Source organism: Pongo pygmaeus, chromosome 4 (assembly GCF_028885625.2).
Source record: "Pongo pygmaeus isolate AG05252 chromosome 4, NHGRI_mPonPyg2-v2.0_pri, whole genome shotgun sequence".
NCBI lineage: Eukaryota > Metazoa > Chordata > Mammalia > Primates > Hominidae > Pongo > Pongo pygmaeus.
Window position 1 is genome coordinate 180,545,803 of NC_072377.2, and position 22,251 is coordinate 180,568,053.

Here is a 22,251-nt window from a genome sequence, read left to right on the forward strand (position 1 = left end):
TGAGGCTGGTGGGAGTGTAGCAGTGAGGATGACCAGAGGTCACTCTCATTGCCATCTTGGTTTTGGTGGGTTTTTACTGGTTTTTTTACTGAAGCCTGTTTTATCAGCAAGGTCTTTGTGACCTGTATCTTGTTGTAACCTCCTGTCTCATCTTGTGACTCAGAATGCCTTAACCGTCTTGGAATGCAGCCCAATAGGTCTCAGCCTCATTTTACCCAGCTCCTATTCAAGATGGAGTTGCTCTGGTTCAACACCTCTGACAGCTTTAATTTGGAAGAGATGGAAAATGTTGAGGAGGTCCTGGAGAATGACCAGCAACCTCACAGACAGAATCCTGGGTACCTTGGGTAAAGGTTTCCTCTCCATGCCACCCACAAGACACTGTGGCCCCAATCTCCAGCCCTCCACCTCTCTGGAATTTTTCTATTATATCTTCTGTCCACTCAACAGCTCCCCCAGATTTTACTTGTGTTTTTTATCAAACTTATCATCTTCCTCCAAAACTCGCTACTCCTCTTGTAATTCCTCCATTGGTGAAAAACACTCCATCTTCTCCATATACGACAACAATTGGACTTCAAAATGAACTTTTGCACATCAAAGGGCACTGTAAACAGAGTAAAAAGACAACCTATAAGTCGGGAGCGGTGGCTCATGCCTGTAATCCCAGCACCTTGGGAGGCTGAGGCAGGCGGATCACGAGGTCAGGAGATTGAGAGCACCCTGGCTAACACGGTGAAACCCCATCTCTACTAAAAATACATTACATATAAGCATTATGTAATGCTTCCTCTGCCTACCCCACGTTCAGAGTCATACACTCTTGCTCATTCTTCTGGGATTCGGGGAGACATCTGCTCCTTTCACCTGATTTTAACACCTAGTGTTCTAATCCAGGTCTCAATGTCTCTTGTATGGGTTACCTCAACCAGCCTCCGCATCATCATCTCAGCCTCCCCAAGGGCATACACCATGGACCTGAGTTGTTAGGTCATGGGCTATGTGTCTCTAGCTTTCAGAGCAACTCTGTAAAATCAGATGAGCAGCACCTCTAATTGACTCTTCTGTTTCTACCTGAGGCAACCAGATATGGTAGCAAATATTATACACTATTTGCCCCTTTCTTTAAAATCGATTGCTTCATTATATAAACTTTTACTAGGTCTTAGATTTCTTTAGGTCTTGCCTTATTGGAAGAAATTCTGTGTGCAATCTTGCTGAAGAAGGTCTTCCTAAATGTAGGTAAAGGAAGGAAAAAAGCTGGTGTGGCTTCACCTGTAGATGAAATCCTGAACAGTACAGCCTTTTAGGAAAAAAAAAAAATGATAAAATTGGAAGTAGGAAACATTTCAAGAATAAAACTCTGGGGTGAAGTTTAGAAGGGGGATGAGGGATAAAAGACTACACATTGGGTAGAGTGTACACTGCTCAGGTGATGGATCCCCCAAAATCTCAGAAATCACCACTAAAGAATTTATCCATGTAACCAAACACCACCTGTTCCTCAAAAACAATTGAACTAAAAATTAAAAAAAAAAAAAAAAAAAAAAGAACTCCATTCCCTGATTAGAAACCACAAAAGGGGTCTTAAGAGGTTGTCTGTAAGTAACGTACCTTGAATCTCTCAAGGCCTTTCCTGCTGATTGACCATCACAGGAAATGGTATTCAGATCAGCATCTATCATTTTTGGAAGGTTTATAAACTGACATTTTACTTTGCCAGAAATAGGAGACTCAGAATCCAACCTTGTTTGTGTCTTCTCTCATGTTACAGAGGCAAATGAACTGATGAACCTGGCAGATTTCCCATCTTCAAACAATGATGGTTCATGCTGACACTCTGTCCCTGGCTGCAGAGGGCACCTCCTTTTTTGTTCACCTGACAAAAAAACAACAATTGGATTGGTCTCTCCCAGACCATGTAGTCCTGGCAGGCTGCCCGTCATGGGCCTCAACTCCCCTGACCAGGTGGGACAGGCACAAGACCCACAGTACTCTGTTCAGACTCTCTCTCAGGCATCTGAAATTTCCATGGAGACAGAAGGACAAAAGGACAGAGCTGTCTTTTCAACAAATGATGCTGGGAGAACTGGATATCTACTTGCCGAAGAATGAAGTCATACCCTTATCTCACAGTATCTACAAAAACTAGCTTAAAATAGACTAAAGAGCTAAACGGAAAAGTTAAAATTATAAAACATAAGGAGAAAACTTCATGGCATTGGATTTGGCAGTGATTTCTTCTTTATGACACTAAAAACACAGGCGACAAAAGAAAAAAGACGGAAATTGGACTCCAAAATGAAGAATTTTGCACATCAAAAGGCACTGTAAACAGAGTAAAAAGACAACCTATAGGCCAGGCGCAGGGGAGCTCACGCCTGTAATCCCAACACTTTGGGAAGCCAAGGCGGGTGGATCATGAGGTCAGGAGATCAAGACCATCCTGGCTAACACTGTGAAACCTTAAAAATACAAAAACAAAATGAGCCGGGCGTGGTGGTGGGCACCTGTAGTCCCAGCTACTAGGGAGGCTGAGGGGGGAGAATGGCATGAACCCAGGAGGCGGAGCTTGCAGTGAGCGGAGCTCGTGCCACTACACTACAGAGCAAGACTCCGTCTCAAAAAAAAGACAACCTATAGAACGGGAGAAAGTGTTTGTAAATCAAATTCCTAATAAAAAATTAATATTCATAATATGTAAAGGACTCCTATAACTCAACAACAACAATTAAAAACTAGGCAAAGGACTTCAATAGACATTTCTCCAAATAAGTTATACAAATGGCCAATGAGCACAGGAAGAGATGCTCAGCATCACTAATCATTAGGGAAATGGAAACCAAAACCACAGTGAGATCCCACCTCACACCCATTAGGATGGCTACTATCAAACAAGCAGAGAATAGCTGGTGTTGGTGAGGATGTAGAGGGATTGGAAGGAACTCTTGCGCATTGCTGGTGGAAATGTAAAATGGTGCAGCTACTATGGAAAACAGCACAGAAGTTCCTTCCTCAAAAATAGAATTACCATATGATCCAGCAATTTTGTTTCTAGGTGCATAACCAAAGGAATTGAAGGCTGGAACTCAAAGAGTTATTTGTACACCTATGTTTGCAACAGCATCATTTACAGTAGAGTGAAAAGATCATCGTGGGCATGATAACATTTTAAAGCATTTATTTGAGCAGACAATAATTCATGAATCAGGTAGCACAAAACTGCGAGTAGTTTGGGCTCCACCAAGAGGGTGTGAGGGGAAAATTGTTAAAAGGTGTTCATGAAAGCAAGACAAAGAAAATATTTGATTGGCTAAGGCAGGAGGTCTCCAGTTAGAGGTCAGCTGGAGGTTTCTGATGGGTAAATTGTGTAGTGAGAGGTTAGTTAGCAATTTCTGAATGGTTAAGCTGGGGTTTCATTTTCCTAGGCTATGGTCACTCACACTGAATGGGGTTTCAGTTTCCTTATGTAGGAATCCAGGGTGCTGGGTTCTCAGCCAAATGGACTCCAAATTAATTTTTTTTAACAACAGCCAAAAGGTTAATCAGCTTAAGTGTCCATTGATAGAATGAGTCAATGAATTTGTTTACTCGTCGATGAATGAGTAAACAAAATGTGGTATATACATACAATTAAATATTATTCAGCCTTTAAAAGGAAGAAAATTCTGACCCACGCCACAATGTGGATGAACTTTGAAGACATTATGCTAAGTAAGATAAGCTAGTCACAAAAATAACAAACTCTGTGTGATTCCCCTCATAGGGGGTTCGTAGTCAAATTCATAGAAACAGAATAGTGGTTGCAGGGGCTGGGTAGAGGGGGAGTCATTGTCTAATTTGTAGTGTTAAATTAAGCTTAGCCTAAAGCTGACTGCTTACATATTTTAAGTTCAGCCTAAAGATCCCTCCATACATGAACTGTCCCCTAACTGGATGTAGGAACAGACTGTAACCTACTCTTGTACCAGTCACTGAGTTTCTGCAAATCAAAGGTGGCCAGACCCTGTTTAAATAAGGCAAACATTGAGCTGTAGCCAATACAGTAGTTTCTGCACCTCACTTCCACTTTCTGTACATTACTTTCCTTTTTCTGTCCGGCAATCTTTGACCACACTGCAGCAACAGGGTCTCTCTGAACCTATTCTGGTTTAGGAGACTGCCCAATTCACGAATCTTTCTTTGTTCATTTAAACTCTGTTAAATTTAATTTATCTGAAGTCTTTAACAATTACAGAGTTTCAGTTTTGCAAAATATAAAGAGTTCTGTGGATAGACGGTGGTGATGGTTTCACAACAATGTGATGGTAGTCAATGCCACTGATCCGTACCCTTAAACAGAGTGAAAATGGTCAATTTTATATTATTTTATCACAATAAAAAGAAAAGGAGGTCAGAGCTGAGCCATCAGGCAACAGCCTCCAGAGTGTTGCTCTGTCGTTGTGTGCTGTTGAAGACCCCGGTGCTTCCCTGACCCCTCCATGGCAGACCTGAAGGATCGGCGCTCTTTTCTAGCCTGTGAGTGCCCCGTTATGTTTACCATCAAGTCCTCTTTTGGACGAAGTCACCCAGGGTAGGCTTCCTTTTGCCAAAGAACATTCCCTGAAATGCCAGCATTCTACATAAAGTGGCTGCAGCTCTCTGCCTACCAGACAGCCATCCCCAAATTGTTCTACGGAACAAAGAATACCTGCCATTTGCTTGCCACCCCTTATGCACCCTGCTGCCACCTCGTCCCAGGATCATCCTGAGCCCTCCAGAATGAAGATTTATTTGACAGTACATTCATGTTTTTATTTTGGTTTCTGTCTAATATTCTTTCCTATTTTCATTCCTGTAGGTGACATGTACCACAGCTCATGGGCCAGTAAAAGCTACCAATTGCACCAGTCCTGATTCCTGGGCATGATGTGATGGTCTGCACTCATCCCATCTGGGTGAGGAGCTTGTGCAGACATCGTCTCCATCTTACCCAAGAGAAAAGGGAGGCTCCAAGAGGGGAGGGGATTTTCCCAAAGTCTCAGAATGAATAAGATGATGGAGCCAGTGTCTTGCCCAGCCCTGTCTAACTTGAAAGACCATAATCTCTATTCATTGGAGAAAGCGTGGCTGGGATGTTCTGTGTATCAGAGTAGCTCTTGGATCAAATGCTAAAGAGCCAGAGATAACTCTCCAAATCACATAGATTTCTTTGAGACTAAGACTCATTATTATTACTTAAAAATATATATTTTTAAACTACTTATGGCATGAAAAACAAATTTGCAAATTGAAACAAGGCAGTCAATAGATCAACAGATGTCATTTTTTAAAGCCAAATTTAACACATTCACTAGAGCATATGAGACTCAGTGGCAGAGCCAGAGATCATGAAATTAAATTAAATTTACTTTAATTAATGTATAAATTTACAATTTAATTAATTGGGTTACATTACTGCAAAACACAGCCAATCTCAAATGGAGGGATTTCTGAATCAAAGCCAGTATAAAAATGTTGTTCTAATGAGAACACATGGACACAGGGAGGGGAACATCACACACAGGGGCCTGTCAGGGGTCGAGGGGGAAGGGGAGGGAGAGCATTAAAACAAATACCTAATGCATGTGGGGCTTAAAACCTAGATGACGGGTTGATAGGTGCAGCAAACCACCATGGCACATGTATACCTATGTAAAAAACCTGCATATTCAGCACATGTATCCCAGAACTTAAAGTAAAATTTTTTTTTAAAAATGTTCTTCTATATTTGCTGCAACATAACCAATGTCATGCTATTGCTCATATATGTTGCAGTGAACACACATGCCTAAAAAATAATGATGACTACAAAACCAACACAGTGAGAAGGAAACTAATGTTTTGTTGGTGCCCTCTATGGGCCAACTCTGATGAAAGTTTTATCATCCTTGTTTTGAATATGAAGAAACTACAGCACTGAAATACTTGTTAACTAGCCTGAGGTCATATACTAATAAGAGGCAAAGCTGAGATTCATACTTGATTCTATCTGATTCCAAAGCCTGGCCTCGTTCCATGATCTTTCAAGTTTACGTATTCATTTATCCGATGACGTATTTATACACACACAGTACACACACTGCTCCTAAATCACCGTGGACTTCTTTACAATTTATAATTGTAATAATTGCTATGAAAGAAAGCAAACAATAGGAAGTATTAAGAGAAAATACAGACTGGGGGTGACCTTTTTGGTAAATTATTGTTCATAATATTTGCTGCCTTTCCTTGGGAGAATATTCTACTTGCCCAGCTCATTGACTTCAGGCTTAGCTATGGGACTTTACACATCCCTAAGGAACACATGCTTTGTACTCTATGGGACTATTATAGGTCCCCACCCTGGGGAACTGGGGAGTGTCCATGTGACCTGATTTAGCCAATAAAATGAGGCTGGAGAGATGTGTATTATTGCCAGGAAGAAGCCTGGTTTTTATGCTTATGGCTCACCATCTTTCTTCACTCTGCCCTAAGTCCAGCAATGCCCCAGTGAAGGCTGTTCATCAGCCTGTGTCCCAGAGTGAAGTCTTTGTGAACAGGAGCTGCAGCTGGCCCTTGATAGAATTGTCATTGTTGGACCAAGCACACTGGCTCGCGCCTGTAATTCCAGCACTTTGGTAGGCCCAGGCGGGTGGATCACTTGAGGCCAGGAGTTTGAGACCAGCCTGGCCAACATGGCAAAACCCCGTCTCTACTAAAATATAAAAGTTAGCTGGGCATGGTGGCACACGACTGTAATTCCAGCTACCTGGGAGGCTGGGGCATGAGAATTGCTTGAACCCGGGAGTGGCCAAGATCGCGCCACTGCACTCCAGCCTGGGCGACTGAGCGAGACTCTGTCTCAAAGACAAAACAAAACAAAAAAGAATTGTTATTGTTGTAAGTCACTGAAATTTGAGGATCATTTGCTAGCACAATATAATTTGACCTATCCTGATGGATGAGCCTTCTTAACTTGGGGGTGAGCGAAGACCCCTTGGAAGAAGTGACATTTGAGCTGAGACCTGAATAAAGAGAAGGATTTTATCTGTGAAAGAGCCAGGAGGGGAGAGATTTCCAGACAGTGCAAAACAGCCAGTGCACACGCCGCGGGGTGGGAAAGAACTCAGCACACTTGAGGAAAGGAGGCCCGAGTTACTAAGCTGACAAGAGTGGTGAGGGATGAAGCCAGAGATGTGTCCACACCTGAGCACAAGGGCATCACCAGCCACGTGAGGAGGTTGGGTGGTATTCCATGTGTGACAGGAGGACACCCAGGGAGCCAAGAAGTGGAATGATGTAGTCAGATTCAAGCATGTAAGATTGTCCTCAACGCTGGGTAGTAGAGGAAGCAGAGAAACCAATTAAGAGGCTTTGTTCAGGCCTCTTAAGGGCCGAATGGTGTTCCCCAGTAAATCACATGCTGAAGTTCTAACCCCCAGTAGCTCAGAATGTGGCCTTCTATGGAAATAGGATGGTTGCGTGTATAATTAAGTTTAGATGAAGTCACGCTAGAGGAAGGTGGTTCCTTAATCCACGTAACTGGTATCCTTATAAAAAAAAAAAAAAAGGAAATTTGGGGCCAGGCGTGGTGGCTCATGCCTGTAATCTCAGCACTTTGAGAGGCCGAGGCAGGCAGATCACGAGGTCAAAAGACTGAGACCATCCGGGCCAACATGGTGAAATCCCATCTCTACTAAAAGTACAAAAATTAACTGGGCATGGTGGCACGTGCCTGTAGTCCCAGCTACTCGGGAGCCTGAGGCAGGAGAATCACTTGAACCCAGGAGGAGGAGGCTGCAGTGAGCCAAGATCATGCCACTGCACTCCAGCTTGGCGACAGAGCGAGATTCTGTCCCAAAAAAATAAAATAAATGACAAAGAGGAAATTTGGCTGCACACTGCACACAGACACACAGGGAGAATGCCATGCAGTGAAAGCAGACATTGGGGTGGTGCTCACACAAGCCACAGCATGCCAACAATTATCAGCAAACCACCAGCAGCAGAGCCAAGGGCAAGAAACAGATCCTCTCTCACAGCCCCAAGAAAGAACCAACCCTGCCGACACTCTGAACTTGGACTTTCAGCCTCCAGAACTGCAAGACAATAAATTTCTGTTGCTTCATTCACTCAGTTCATGGTACTTTGTTACGTCACCCTAGCAAACTAACACAAGGCTAGAAACAATGGTGCCTTGGACTGGGGTCATAGCACTGGAGGTAGTCAAAAAGTAGATGAATTCAAGGTTTTTTGTTGTTGTTGTTTTTGTTTTGAGACAGAGTTTTGCTCTGTTGCCCAGGCTGGAGTGCAGTGGCACTATCTCAGCTCACTGGAACCTCCACCTCTCCAGTTCAAGAAATTCTCCTGCTTCAGCCTCCCCAGTAGCTGGGATTACAGGTGCATGCCACCACGCCCCACTAATTTTTTGTATTTTTGGTAGAGACGCAATTTCACCTTATTGGCCAGGCTGGTCTCAAACTCCTGACCTCAAGTTATCTCTCTGCCTTGGCCTCCCAAAGTGCTGAGATTACAGGCATGAGCCACCACACCTGGCCTCAAGGTACATTTTTGAAGGTGGAAATAATGGAAGTTTCCATTGGATTTGACATAGATTATAATGGAAAGGGAGGAATTAAAGAAAAAATTCTCAAAATTGTGTATCACGCACTCTGTTCAATGCTTTCATGGATTATTGCCTCATTTCATCTTCACCAAAGTCCCACGTATCAGTTGGGTCCCCTGGGATGCAGACACTGAGAGAGAATTAAGAATATAAGAAGTTTATTAGGAGTAATACCTGTGGATGACAAAAAGGAGAGGAAGCAGGATTAGGCAGGGAAAAGACTGCGATGCAGATGTGACAGAAGATTCAGCCACCCCAACCCAATAGGGATCTTCAGAGCAAAGATTTCCCATCACAAGCATCATGCATTGGCAGAAATAGGCCCTAGTGTTCCCACCATGCTTGGTCATTGGCTAGCAGGAACTGGAAACAGTGTGGCCTCTGCTCAAAAGTGAAGGTGGACCCTGAAGGCTCTGACAGCTAGAAGCTGTCAGCTAAATTCACTCCTAACAGTGAAACAGCAAGTTCTTATTTGAAGGGAGATCCAAGCCGCTCACCATGCTCTGTAACATACAATTTCTAACCATATTTCTCAAACTAGGAAACGGAGGTTCAAAAATCAAACTTTGAAATGTTGCCTTGAATGGGACAACATAGACTCTGGCTCTGCTCCTCTAACATCATGGTCTCTGCTGAATTATGGTGAGTACTTGTGGCAGAGACTGAAAGCTGGCTCCCTCAGCACCCATTCCAGTGCCATCGAAGCTTGCCTCACAGCATGATAGGGGATGAGGAGCTAAAAAGCAAAGTCTCAGATTCCTTTGCAGTGTGGGTACAGGTGTGTGACCTGGTTTAGGCCTGTCTGATGTATCACTAGACTTGGTCATGACTGTCAGAAGTGAAAGGTAGGACTGTGGCAGATAAGAGGCTCACCTGGACAGCTCTGTGGCTGAGTCTCTAGACCCACAGGTGCCGAGTGGCAGGTGGTTAACAGCTGCATTGTTTTTGCTAGAACAACCCTTGATACGACTGACTGATTCTCCCAACTGTGCTGTGTCTGGTTCTTGAAACACGCCAGAGTTTTGCAAACTATCCAATATCCTTTAACAAATTACCTTCTGTTTACACTAGGAGGAAGGACCTCTGTTGTCTGCGATAGAAAGCCTTGAGATTCACGATGCTGGCTAGATTACACTGAGCCATACAGACACAAATGCACTATTTAGCAGGGAAATTGAATTGAAATCCAAGTGCATTTTTCAATCTCTGGCATACTCCACTGCAGCATTTCTCCTAAATGAATCAAACGCATTTTGGCCTTAGCTGCATGCAAACATGTCTAAAAAATCAAGTAACACCTGGCAGGCAGTGTGTTGGTTAAAAGGGTCTCAGGTCTCCTAGGAATTGCCGTGCAAGAACCAGACCTTTTTCCAGCTGTATGCAAATTAACTATCAGCATCTTTAAACAAAGCAAAATACTAGCTGAAAAATCGAGTGCCTCAGCTACAACATAGAATAGGTGTTCCCAGATTTTTGTTTAATACAAGGCCCTCTTAAAAAGTCCCATTTTTATCTCTGATGTAATTCAAAGAATGTGTATGATTTTTGTCCTCCCTACCTGTCCACCAAAAGCAAATCAAAGGCCTTTTTCCTCAAGGAAGATTCCACACTATGCAACAGCCAACAATGTCAAGAGCTGATTTGCAGGCTGAGCTCAGTCATATTAGGGACTTCTTCCTATGCAAGCGGGGCTGTTGAAGGCAACAGTGAGATTAGTAAGGGAGAGAGTCATGCACCTGGAAACAAAAACCTGGACCCTCCTCATAGCCCTGCAAAACGACGCCGACTGAGTGTGCAAGCTCATCCCTTCCCTCAGCCTCTCTGTCCTCCTCTGCAACCCTGCCTCAAGCGGTCATTGTCAGAATTGCGCTGAAAATCTGACAAAGCAGGAAGCTGATGTGGTCTACAGAGGCACTGAATTGAGGTAAACAGAAATTTCAGAGGCCACCTCTGCATGGAGAAGCCACAAGCAGAACAGTCCGGTGCACCACCACCTCGGACCACACCTCCCCAAGTCATCCAGACCCCAGAGCCGCCTTTTTCTGTTGTTTTGTTTTTTCTTTAGAGACAGGATCTTGCTCTATTGCTCAGGCTGGAGTGCAGTGGCGTGATTATGGCTCACTGAAGCCTTGAATTCCTGGGCTCTAGCCATCCTCCCACCTCAGCTTCCTAAGTAGCTAAGGCTACAGGTTCTCACCACCTTACCTGGCTAATTTCTTTCCTTCTTTTCTTTTTTTTTTTTTCTTTTCATAGAGACAAGTTCTGGCTGTGTTGCCCAGGATGATCTCAAACCCCTGGCCTCAAGTGATCCTCCCATCTTGACTTCCCAAAGTGCTGGGATTACAGGCATGAGCCACCATGCCTGGCAAAGCCTCTTGGCCAAAAGCCCCACTCCAGTGGCTCCCAAGAAGCTGGTCTCAAAAATCCTATCTGTTCAATGGATAAAAAATCCAGCATCCTTATACAATGGAATACTACATGACAATGAAAAGGAACAATGCACTGATGCACGCGGCAATGTGGAGGAATTTCACAGCCATTGTGATAAGCAAAACAAGACAGACACAAAAGACATGCTATAGGGATTCCATTGATTGGGCATGCTAGAAAAGGCTAAGCTAATTTAGAGTTACAGAAAGCAGACTAATGGTTGTTGGGAATGGGGGCTTGACTGCAAAGGGACACAAGGGAAACTTTTTTGGACACTGGATATATTCTAAATTTCGATTGTGATAGTAGATATACAAATGTATATACCTTGGTCAAAACTCAATGAACTATACAACTTACCATGAATTGTGCAGTGTGTGATACATAAACTATGCCTCAATAAAGTCAACAAGAAGAATCCTGTCAGGATGACTAAGACTTTCTATGTGAAAACCCCCTTTCTATGTGTTCCACTTTAAATACCTGCCACCTTGTTCTCTCTGAGGGCATAGATAGTTTTGCTGCCAGTTAAACCTGAATTATAGTTATCCTCATCACAAAATGTTGTCTGAGAAAAATATGTAGGCTCTGCACTTACTTTCTGTGTGACCTTGAGTATAATACTCCACCTCTCTGTGACTCAGTTCCCACATGTGTACTATGGAAACAGCTGTACAAAGAGGGCTCAACAACACAGCTTCCACAAGAGAGCCCAGCCCAGAGCTGGGTATATGCTGTGTGCTAAATAAACCCTGGTTTCCCATCTTCATGCCATCAGTTATGGCTCTTTAGATTGCATATAACAGAACATCTGGCCCAATTTATTCAGAGGCGAGACTAATGGCAGAAGAGCCCAGAGCCTGTACTGATTCCAGAAGGTCAGCATCGAGGCCAGGCACTGGATTTCTCTCCCTCTCTCTGCCATGCACTTGGGTATGTCAGCATAGTCCTCTGGCCCCATGTGGTGCACTCCCTCCCAGCAGCACCCGCCTCTCCCTTTGGGCCTCCAGAGCTTTCTGCCTCCCATGCCATCCTGGAGGCCCTCTCTCTGTCCCCAGTTGGAACACACTTGGCCTTTTGTCTTAGCCAAGAACTGCAGCTACGGGCATGTAACATGCTAGTAGGATTAAGCAAATCATCCTGGAGCTGAAATCTGGATTCTACACTCCCCAACCAAGTGGCTGCTACAAACTGGGGTACTAGTGACTGCTTCTCTCAGCAGAAGAAGGGGAGTAATGATATGGGAAGATAATCAACAAATGTCCATCGAACACATTCTGTCTGTCAGGGAGTTCATCGGGAAACAGAAAATACAGAAGTTATTTTAACAGAGGATTTAATCTAAAGAATTGTTTAAACAGGTGACAGAACACTGAAGCCATCACAGTGTAGCAACTGCAGGAATCAGCTACCATTCCTAATACCAGGGGAATGAAGAGGAGAGGCTGGGATTATGAAATCAGAGAGACTCGGGGAAAAGAGAGCACTCTTTGGCTGGTGCTCCTGGCCCTGAGCTTAGAGAAGAGGCCCTTTGTTTCCAGGACCCAGAACCCTGAGGAGAGGTGCTGGGATCTCTAAAGGGGTGTAATGGGGCTGAATCAGGGTGTGTGGAAAAAACCTAGCTCTTGGATGAAGAAGCAAGGCTGTAGTGATGCCAACAAGAATAAGATGCAAACAGGAAGGGACATGTCTCTCCTTCTGCTTTCAGTCTTTCCTCCCTCCCTAGGCCTGCATTAGAGCCAGCTGGCAAAGCACAAATGTGGCTTACAGAGTCATAGAATCACAAAGCATTTACAAAAAATTGGGTTTGGAGCAGAGAGACGATTACTTAACAACTAGCCCCCAAACTATTCCACAACCAGAGTATCAGTGAGGACGTTTTCGCTGCACAAAGTAGTAACTCCAACTTAATTAGCTTAAGCAATGAAAACATTTTCTTCCCCAGGAAGAGCTACTCCAGATTTGCTTAATAATTCAACTGTTCAACATTGCTGTTAAAGACAAGGTTCTTTCCATCTTGGAGGAGACGCTTCTTGGTTCTGTAACCCAGAACACTAAGGGGGAGTACTGGGGTCCACACTGTGGATATGTGTGTGGATATATCACATATGTGGATATGCATATAGGCACCTCAGGAGGTTTGCTGTCATGCATATACATATATACTATATGTGTATATATATGCTGTATATATGTGTGTGTATAGAGAGAGAGAAAATTTATTTTATGTTTTAATTTTTATTTTTAGTTCTGGGGTACACGTGCAGATATGTGCAGGTTTGTTACATAAGTAAATGTGTGCCATGGTGATTTGCTGCACCTATCAAGCAAATTTATTATAAATATACTGACATAAATGATGTGTAGAGCAAAATTTACAAATGATAATAAATTATACAATACTCCTTATTCTAAGTTTCATATAGGCAACTGGTTCTCACAGGATGCTTTCATTGATTTTTGCCAAACTCTTGGATTCTTAGCCAACCTATAGCTGCAACTGATCAAGTTTAGTTCAGGCATCACCTTGCTTGATGTAGTAAGACAAACTGAAACCATAAAGATGTATGTGTGAACTTCACTTATTAGCCAATAACATGAGCATCTCCCATAATTGAGCTAAAAAAAAAAACAACTCTATCTGGAGCCCTCCTTCCACCGGGGTGATTGAATGTTTATCTTAGTTAATTCAAAGTTTACCTATCTCCTCATTTTCTAGGGATTACATCTAATTTCCAGGACATAGTGGGAGGGCCCATGTGATCTTGCAACAGTTCAAAGAGCTCACTGTTTACATAGTTGCTCATCCGTCTGTCAGTACTTGTGTTTACACATCCCTCATTCCCGTCCGTGGGATGCTTTGGATCTGCTAGCTCTGTTTTCATATCCCACACTGAGAGCCCAAGAATCTCCATGAAGCGAAGTCCCCATCTCCCAAGACTCACCACCATGCTCTGTCAGGGAAGCAGGATGCAGATTCCTTCTCCCTGGAGCACATTAATGTCTGAGTTTTCCACGTTTTCCATCTGCTCTCCTCTTCCTTCAGCCTGATGAAATCATTTCCATTCTGTGGGAGTAGTAAATCCCTACATGCCTTACATGCCCTGATCCAGTTTAGCTGAGAGCACAAGGGAAATCGGCTCACTCTTTGAAGAAAAATAAAGCCGAATTCCTACCTCTTATACTGCCTACAAACTCTAGACAGATTTTAGATTACATTTTACTTTCTAGATGAATGAAAGACCTGAATGTGAGGTGTAAACTATACAACTAAAGCATTAAACATTAGAGCAAACATTTTAAGCCCATGTTGAGGGAGACCTTCTCTAATAAGACGTCAAAAGGCCAAAACAAAAGAAAAACAAATTAATGGATTTAATTACACCAATGTTCGAGATAATCTGTTCAACAAAAGTACACTGTAGACAAAACTAACAGGAGGATGACAGGTCGGGGGAAGATATTCACAATGTTTTTGGCAGACTTGAAACACTTACAAAGATATAAAGAAAAGGAAAAAAAGGCAACAAACATAAAGAAGTGCTAATAAGTAGATGAGAAGATTCTCAAATTTTTTAATAACCAAAGAAATACAAATTAAAATGACAATATAGCACTTAATTCCCATCAGATTGGCAAAACTTAGAAAGAAGAATAACACCAAGTCTTGGTGAGACATGAAAAAAAAGGAGCATTTTTGCATACTGGTGATAAGTTATACAATGCCATCATTCTGCAAAGTCCTCTGGCAGTGCTATCTAAATTAGACAGGCAGGTATCTACAGAAATTTCACCCTTGGATATGTTTCTGGAGTCCTTATTAAACAAGACCATAATTGGATATACATTAATAAGTTTTTGCAGGGTTTATGGTACTGAGAAGTACCATAACACATCCTAGGTAGTAGATAAGTAAAATGCATCCTAGGTAGTAGATAAGTAAAATGTGGTGGGTCTACGCCAGGGAATTTTATCAGGAGTTAGAAAGAACAAACTAGATCTATACAAAACAACATAAACAGATCCCAAGCACTCAACAGTGAGTGACAAGTGAGAAAGCAAATGGGATCTCCATTTTTATAACTTAAAACCATATGCCCAAAGCATTACATATTCTGCAAAGATATTTTGTAACGTGTTAGAGCTGTTGCCTACAGAGGACAGGAAAACAGAAATGGAGGGTGGGAATAAAGTGAATCATTTCTTTCAAACATCTTGTCTCCATTCAGACTTTCTCCATCCCCCTAAGGATTCAGATTTATTGACCCTAGAGTTCTGAGTCTAGAGCCTTTCTTTCTGCCTTGATGCAGCTTATCATTGAGAAAATTAGCCCAGAGCAGCGCAGTCATTTGATGAGGAAGAAGAGGAATAGCAAAGGCAGTTGGGGGTTGGATCAGTTAATCAGCTAACCAGCCAAAATCTCGATATATTATCCCTCCACGAATGTTTCAGGGTTCTTGGTGAGAGTTTTCAAATCCATAACAAAATAACCAGAAAAAGAATGTCTACTCTGTGTTGCAATTTGCCTATGACTTGGGTGAGTCTGTTTCAAATGACCCTCTGTGAGGACTGCCACATTCAGTTGTGCAGCCTGTGCACTGCACAAAGATGCTCCTGCCCAGGGGAGCAGGAGGAAGCTGGAATTCACCAGGGGCTCTGTTTATGAGCTGGGCCTGCCTGGAGCTCTTTCAATCATAGCCTGGGGCTCTTTCAATCTTAGAGAGGAGCCTCAGGAGGTCAGCTGTAACTTGTCTGCCAGAAAGGGTAACCTTGCGAAATTCCTACAATGGTGCTGTATGTACTTGCTGGAGCCCTGACTTAGTTTACCCTCAGCCTCCCCATGTCTCAGTCTGGTCAACATACTTATCAGAAATTCACACTAGCTTCCTTTACAATCTGCCTTTAGGACAGTCCTGAGGCAAATTTCACTTGTTCTTCCCTCTGCCTGGAATGCTCTTCCCCAGATAGCCACATGGCTCACTCTCTTCCTTCACTCAGGCCTCTGCTCCAACATCACCTCTACAGAGAGGCCGTCCCTCCACATCTCCTCTAAAATAGGCCCCCATCCTGCCTTGCTCTCGCCTCTCATCCCACATTCTTCATCCTGCTTATCACCCGTGGAATGTGTGTGTATTCATTTATTGCAAGCTTCTCAAAAGGAGAGACTCAGTCTCACTCACTAATTGGTGCCTGTCCTGCGCTGGCACAGAGTAGGTACTCAGCAAATACATGTTAGATGAATGCATGGATTGGATCTAAACAGCAAGCAGAGTATGGTATTCCTCTCCAAAGAGTGCAGGAAATAGAACAGCAAGTGCTGAACCAGGGCAAAAAGAAATGTGAAGTATTACTTCTTCCTTAATTCTGCCCTATTACATATAATAAGATTAATTTGACTAATGAACCAGTTCCTTAAAACCCATAACAGAGTGGCTCAGTTTTCTCGGAATGATAAACATTGTCTTTAGCCTCTAGGAACTATTTCAAAGACATAATTGGCTTCTAAGCGATGCTTAGCACGCTTTATTTTTAAACAAAGAGCCAATTCATGATGTGTTCTTCAGATGCTTTGTATGTGAGGCTTACTGGGCTTTCACTCTAAAATAAGAAATGCTGGCCAGGGGGATGGGAGAGGGGTAACATTAAGAGAAATACCTAATGTAAATGACGAGCTAATGGGTGCAGCAAACCAACGTGGCACATGTATACGTATGTAACAAACCTGCACATTGTGCACATGTACCCTAGAACTTAAAGTATAATAAATAAATTAATTTTTTTAAAAAGTTTGTGCTTGATTGTTCTTGGCTGCTTTATTCATAATAGCCCCAAACTGGAAATACTGTAAAGGTCCAACAATTGAAAAATGGATACAAAAAGAAATGTGATATATAACAGAATTCTATGCCACAATGGGAAAAGAATCCAACACCGTGGATAAATCTCGAAAACATGCTGCGTGAAAGAAGCCGGACATATACACACACAAGTGTGGCCGTATGATTCCATTTATATGAATAATAAATGTTTCAGAGCATGAATGAGTTCCAGAACAGGCAAAAGTATTAGCTTGGTGCAAACGTAATTGTGGTTTTTGCCATTGAAAGTAACGACAAACAACGCCATTACTCTTGGCTACTCCAGACAAGTGGTTAGGGAAGGCACCTCTGAGGAAGGTGACACTAATAACTGAAAATTAGTGTCAGAAATTATGGAAAGCCGGTGACAGAAAACAGTATGATGTGATGTCGGGAGTGCGGGTATCCTGACTGAGAAAGGGCAGGAGGGGACTTCTGCATCTGAGTGGGAGGCAGGTGTCATTGGCCTCTACAGGAAAGGTCTGATGTTACCTGGCATGTGACCTCAGCTCAGCCAGTCAGATGCTCCTGCCCAGACAGTGGAGACTCCATTCTGGTAGTGGCTGCAGCAACCAGTTTCGGGAGAGGAGTGACTTTCGTCCAGTGTTCAGGGGTGGAGACCACAGAGTCCTCACCACAATGGTTCCGTGGCATAATCTGGGCTGTGACAGTAACTGCAGGCAGTTTTCAAGGAGCTGAGAATATAGTGGGGGATAAAGAAGACAGGATTCCTGCCCTTATGGTAGAAAATTCTAGCTGAAAACATAGAGAAGAAACAAATCAAAAATAAGTAAACAAGGTAATTTTTTGTTTAGTTTGTTTTTGGTTTTGTTTTGAGAAAGAATCTTGCTCTATTGCCCGGGGTGGAGTATAGTAGCGTGATCTCAGCACACTGCAGCCTCAACCTCCCAAGCTCAAGTGATCCTCCCACCTCAGCCTCCCAACTAGCTGAGACTACAAATGTGCCACACCATGCTCAGCTAATTTTTAAATTTTTTTGTGGAGATAGGTTTTACTATGTTGCCCAGGCTGGTCTTGAACTCCTGGGCTCAAGTGATCCTCCCATCTCAGCCTCCCAAAGTGCCGGGATTACAGACGTGAGCCACCATGAGGCTAAATGAGGTAATTCTGGCCTAAATGAGGTAATTTTGAATAGTAACAGTATGACAAAAGAAATAAACAAGCAATGAGCTCCAGTGTGAGTGAGAGGGGCTACTCCAGATAGGTGATCAGGGAAGGCACCCCTGAGGAAGTGACATTTGACCTGAGAGCATTCCAGGCACAGGGAACAGCATATGCAAAGGCCCTGCGGTAGGTAAAGTTGCCCTGTTGAGCCAGCATTACCGTGAGCATGGGGAGCAGTGGTATATGGTAAAACTGGAGAACTGGAACAGGACAGATCATAAGGGTCCACAGGCCACAGTAAAGAGTTCAAATTTTATCATAAGTATAACTGGAAGCTGTTGATGATTTAAAAGCAGAAGGTGCATGATTTTATTTACCTTTCCAAGAGATCAGGGACTGAACAGTTAGAGGCAAGAGTAGAAATGGAGGTGTAAAATCAGGTGTAGAGTAGTGTGACGGTTGCTTTTATGTGCCAACCTGGCTAGTCTATAGAGTGAATTAATCAAACACCGATCTAGGTGTTGCTGCGAAGGAGTTTTGTAGATGTGGTTGACATCTACAACCAATTGACTTTAAACAAAAAAGATTACCCTCAATACTGTGCGTGGACCTCATTCAATTGGTTGAAGGCCCTAAGAGGAAAACCTGATTTTCCCAGTGAAGTTCAGCCTCAAGACTACAGCATCAACTCTTGCCTGAGTTTCCAGCCTGCTGACCTGCCCTAGAGATTTCAGACTTGCCAATCACAACAATTATGTGAGCCAATTTCTTAAAATAAATAATTCTAGACAAATAGATGGAGAGAGAGAGATGGATGGAGATACAGTATATATAGAGAGATATAGATATAGATACAGTTTATTGGTTCATTTCTCTAGAGAAGCCTGACCGATATAAGTAGTTAACCCCTCAGGGTTCCAGTGAAGATGAGAGAAGATATTTGTGCAAGTGGTTAGGGTATGTGTTGCCTGCCCCACTCACAGTGGACACTCAGTTACTGGCATTCCTCTGCCTCCCTTCTGTAAGGCTCTGCTGAGTTTCTGGACCCAAAATCTCCAGGTCTTTCCTCAACTGAGAAAAAAACACACTGAATCCAATGTGCATGAGTGGGTAGTGCAAAAAGATTTTCTTCGAGAGGTCAGGTGGAAGCTGACACACCTGCTCCATGAAATGTTCTACAGCCATTCAAACAAGAAAGGGCACCTTCCCCTAGGTCTTCCCTGACCTGGCTCCCTGTCACCCCCACACCCCCTTCTTTGTTTACTTATAGGACTTACTACCTTCTAACATGGTATATATTCTACATTTTTTTTTTTTTTTTTGAGACAGAGTTTCGCTCTTGTTGCCCAGGCTGGAGTGCAATGGTGAGATCTCAGCTCACCACAACCTCCACCTCCTGGGTTCAAGCGATTCTCCTGCCTCAGCCTCCCAAGTAGCTGGGATTACAGGCATGCACCACCACACCCGGTTAATACTGTATTTTTAGTAGAGACGGGGTTTCTCCGTGTTGGTCAGGCTGGTCTCAAACTCCCAACTTCATGTGATCTGCCCGCCTTGGCCTCCCAAAGTGCTGGGATTACAGGTGTGATCCACCATGTCTGGCCTTATATATTCTACTTATTCATTGTGTTTATTATCTGTCTTCATTTCCTACACAATCAACTGCGTGAGGGCAAGGGGCTACATGTGTTCCATTCACCGTAGACTCCTTAGAACTTAGAATAATGACTGATGTAGAATCAGTCAGTGTTCAATAAGCATTTAGTGAATAAAAAGCATGAAAGAATGAATAATGAAGATCATGATGTGACTTGAGAACATGTTTATAAAATATAACTTTGAGTGAAGAAAGCAAAACATAAAACACATGGACCAGGATTCTCACCACATATTTAACAAACAAATACAGCATTCACTGGATGTCCTGCTAGACACTGGGGACAGAAAGTTGAATGACACCGAGTTCCTTGTTTGAAAGAGTTCATGGTCCAGAGAGAAGATAGGACCGTAAAACTATGCAGAGAGAGTTTATGAAGTGCCGCAGGAGCCATGAAGCTGGAACTCTAAGAAAAACGGCTCTCAATTAACAAGGCTCACCATTGACCAGGCACCCTGCTCATCTCTGCACATACGTAATCTCAGGTAATGGTCACGATGGCCCCAGGTAAGTGTTAGTCTTACCGCATTTAGACATAAACCAATGCCCGGCAAGATCAAGGAACTAATCTGTGTAGGGTCTCAGGACCGTAAAACTATGCAGAGAGAGTTTATGAAGTGCCGCAGGAGCCATGAAGCTGGAACTCTAAGAAAAACGGCTCTCAATTAACAAGGCTCACCATTGACCGGGCACCCTGCTCATCTCTGCACATATGTAATCTCAGGTAATGGTCACGATGGCCCCAGGTAAGTGTTAGTCTTACCTCATTTAGACATAAACCAATGCCCAGCAAGATCAAGGAACTAATCTGTGTAGGGTCTCACTCCCGATCCAGGCAGAGGTGGAATCAGCACCCAGGCGGACCCGTCTGCAGATCCTGTGTGCTTAAGCACTGTGCCGCTTGCTTCTGGGTTTCTGCATACAGAGAGCTGAAACTCAAGCATGGGATGAACAGAAGTTTGATGGGTCAGAAAAGGAATGAAAATATTGGAAGGGAATACACCAAAAATCTAGCAGGGAGATTTCTGGGGAGTAGCATTGAGTGTACACTTGTACTTTTCTGTACTTTTCAAATTCATTTGATTACGTATTTCTTTTATAATCAAAAACAACATGGCGGCCGGGCGCAGTGGCTCACGCCTGTAATCCCAGCACTTTGGGAGGCCGAGGCGGGCGGATCACGATGTCAAGAGATCGAGACCATCCTGGCCAACATGGTGAAACCCCGTCTCTACTAAAAATACAAAAATTAGCTGGGCATGGTGGCGTGCAACTGTAGTCCCAGCTACTCGGGAGGCTGAGGCAGGAGAACCGCTTGAACCAGCGAATCAGAGGTTGCAGTGAGCCGAGATCGCATCACTGCACTCCAGCCTGGTGACAGAGTGAGGCTCCGGAAAAAAAAAAAAAAAAAAAAAAAAAAGGCTAATATCATCCGGAATTTAAAGTTTTCATTAAAGAGTTCATTTAAACAAACAACAAAAAATATAGTTCTCATTGGATTACCTTTCCTGTCTTGATGAAAACTTCACTTTGTGATACATTCAGCAAGATCTTTCCTCAGCATCCTGAACTTTTGCTATGCTCAGAAATGCCCCCAACCTTTGCTGATTTAAGCATTGTTTTGTTTTTGCTGTTCCCTGAATGGTCAAAGTCCATATCAAAATGCAAGAGTTTTGCAACTTTTGTTGATGCAAGCCTAGCAAGAATTCCCAAGCATTCGTTTTCTGAATCAAGGAGAAATGTCATTTTAGCTTTATGGAAGCTGTTTCTGAAAGGGTTGTAATTGAAACAATGACTGGAAATCATACAAACCCTTGCTTTCCACTTTTAATTCCCTCTCATCTTTCTTCCTTCATCCATCTGCTTTTCCCGCTTTTTCAAATCTGGTCGCACTAGCTCGGATGTCACCACCTCTGTGAACATCTCCTCTCCCCAGTTAGTCAGGGATGGAAATTCAACTCACAAGAGTTTAAGATTTTAAAAAGAAGGAAAAAAGAAAAGGAAGGGAAAAGGAAAGAGTTGGGGTGGGGGATGGGGGTTATTGACTCCCATAGCTGGAAGCCCAGGAGGTAGACCAGGAGGCAGATCTAGCCTCGGGCTTGACTGAGTCTAGGGCCTGACATGATGTCATCTGACCTCTGTCTCTCTCACATCTTTTAGACTGGCTTCACTTCCACAGCTCTAGCAGCCCTTAATCCACATTCTCTTAGATTAGCTGTCCCAATATATGTGTGTGGTGGGGAAGGGAGGCAGGGAGGAGAGGTTACTTCTCTTCCCCAGCGCCTACATATAAATTCAGGGCAGAATTCTGTTGGCCCAGCTTGGGCCATGTACCCATGGCGTGGCAGGCAGGAGGAGATCAAATACCATGATGATAATCGGACAAGATCAAATGAAATGCGGGAGGGGAATTCCCCAAGAGAAATTGAGATGCTGGAAAGACGAAAACTACACGTGACAGAATTTTTGAAGAAAAAAAAATCCACAATTCTCCACGAGTCTATATGTCTACACCTGCTTACCATGTTGCTTGGCAGCTCCTCTCAGCAAAAGAT

General features: G+C 43.3%; 1 long non-coding RNA gene across 3 annotated transcripts; it reads right to left on the reverse strand.

Annotated features, from left to right (window-relative positions):
• Positions 1–1,578: 1,578 nt before the first annotated feature.
• Positions 1,579–21,252, reverse strand: LOC129036657 (uncharacterized). 3 transcript variants are annotated; one of them, XR_008502616.1, is made up of 4 exons: positions 21,200–21,252; positions 20,460–20,625; positions 17,407–17,670; positions 1,579–1,879 (listed from the first exon to the last, which is right to left on the reverse strand). It is a non-coding gene; the product is annotated as an uncharacterized LOC129036657 (long non-coding RNA). The 3 variants fall into 3 exon arrangements; XR_008502617.1 differs by having other exon boundaries at positions 20,460–20,631; XR_008502615.2 differs by lacking the exon at positions 21,200–21,252 and having other exon boundaries at positions 20,460–21,103.
• Positions 21,253–22,251: the final 999 nt, after the last annotated feature.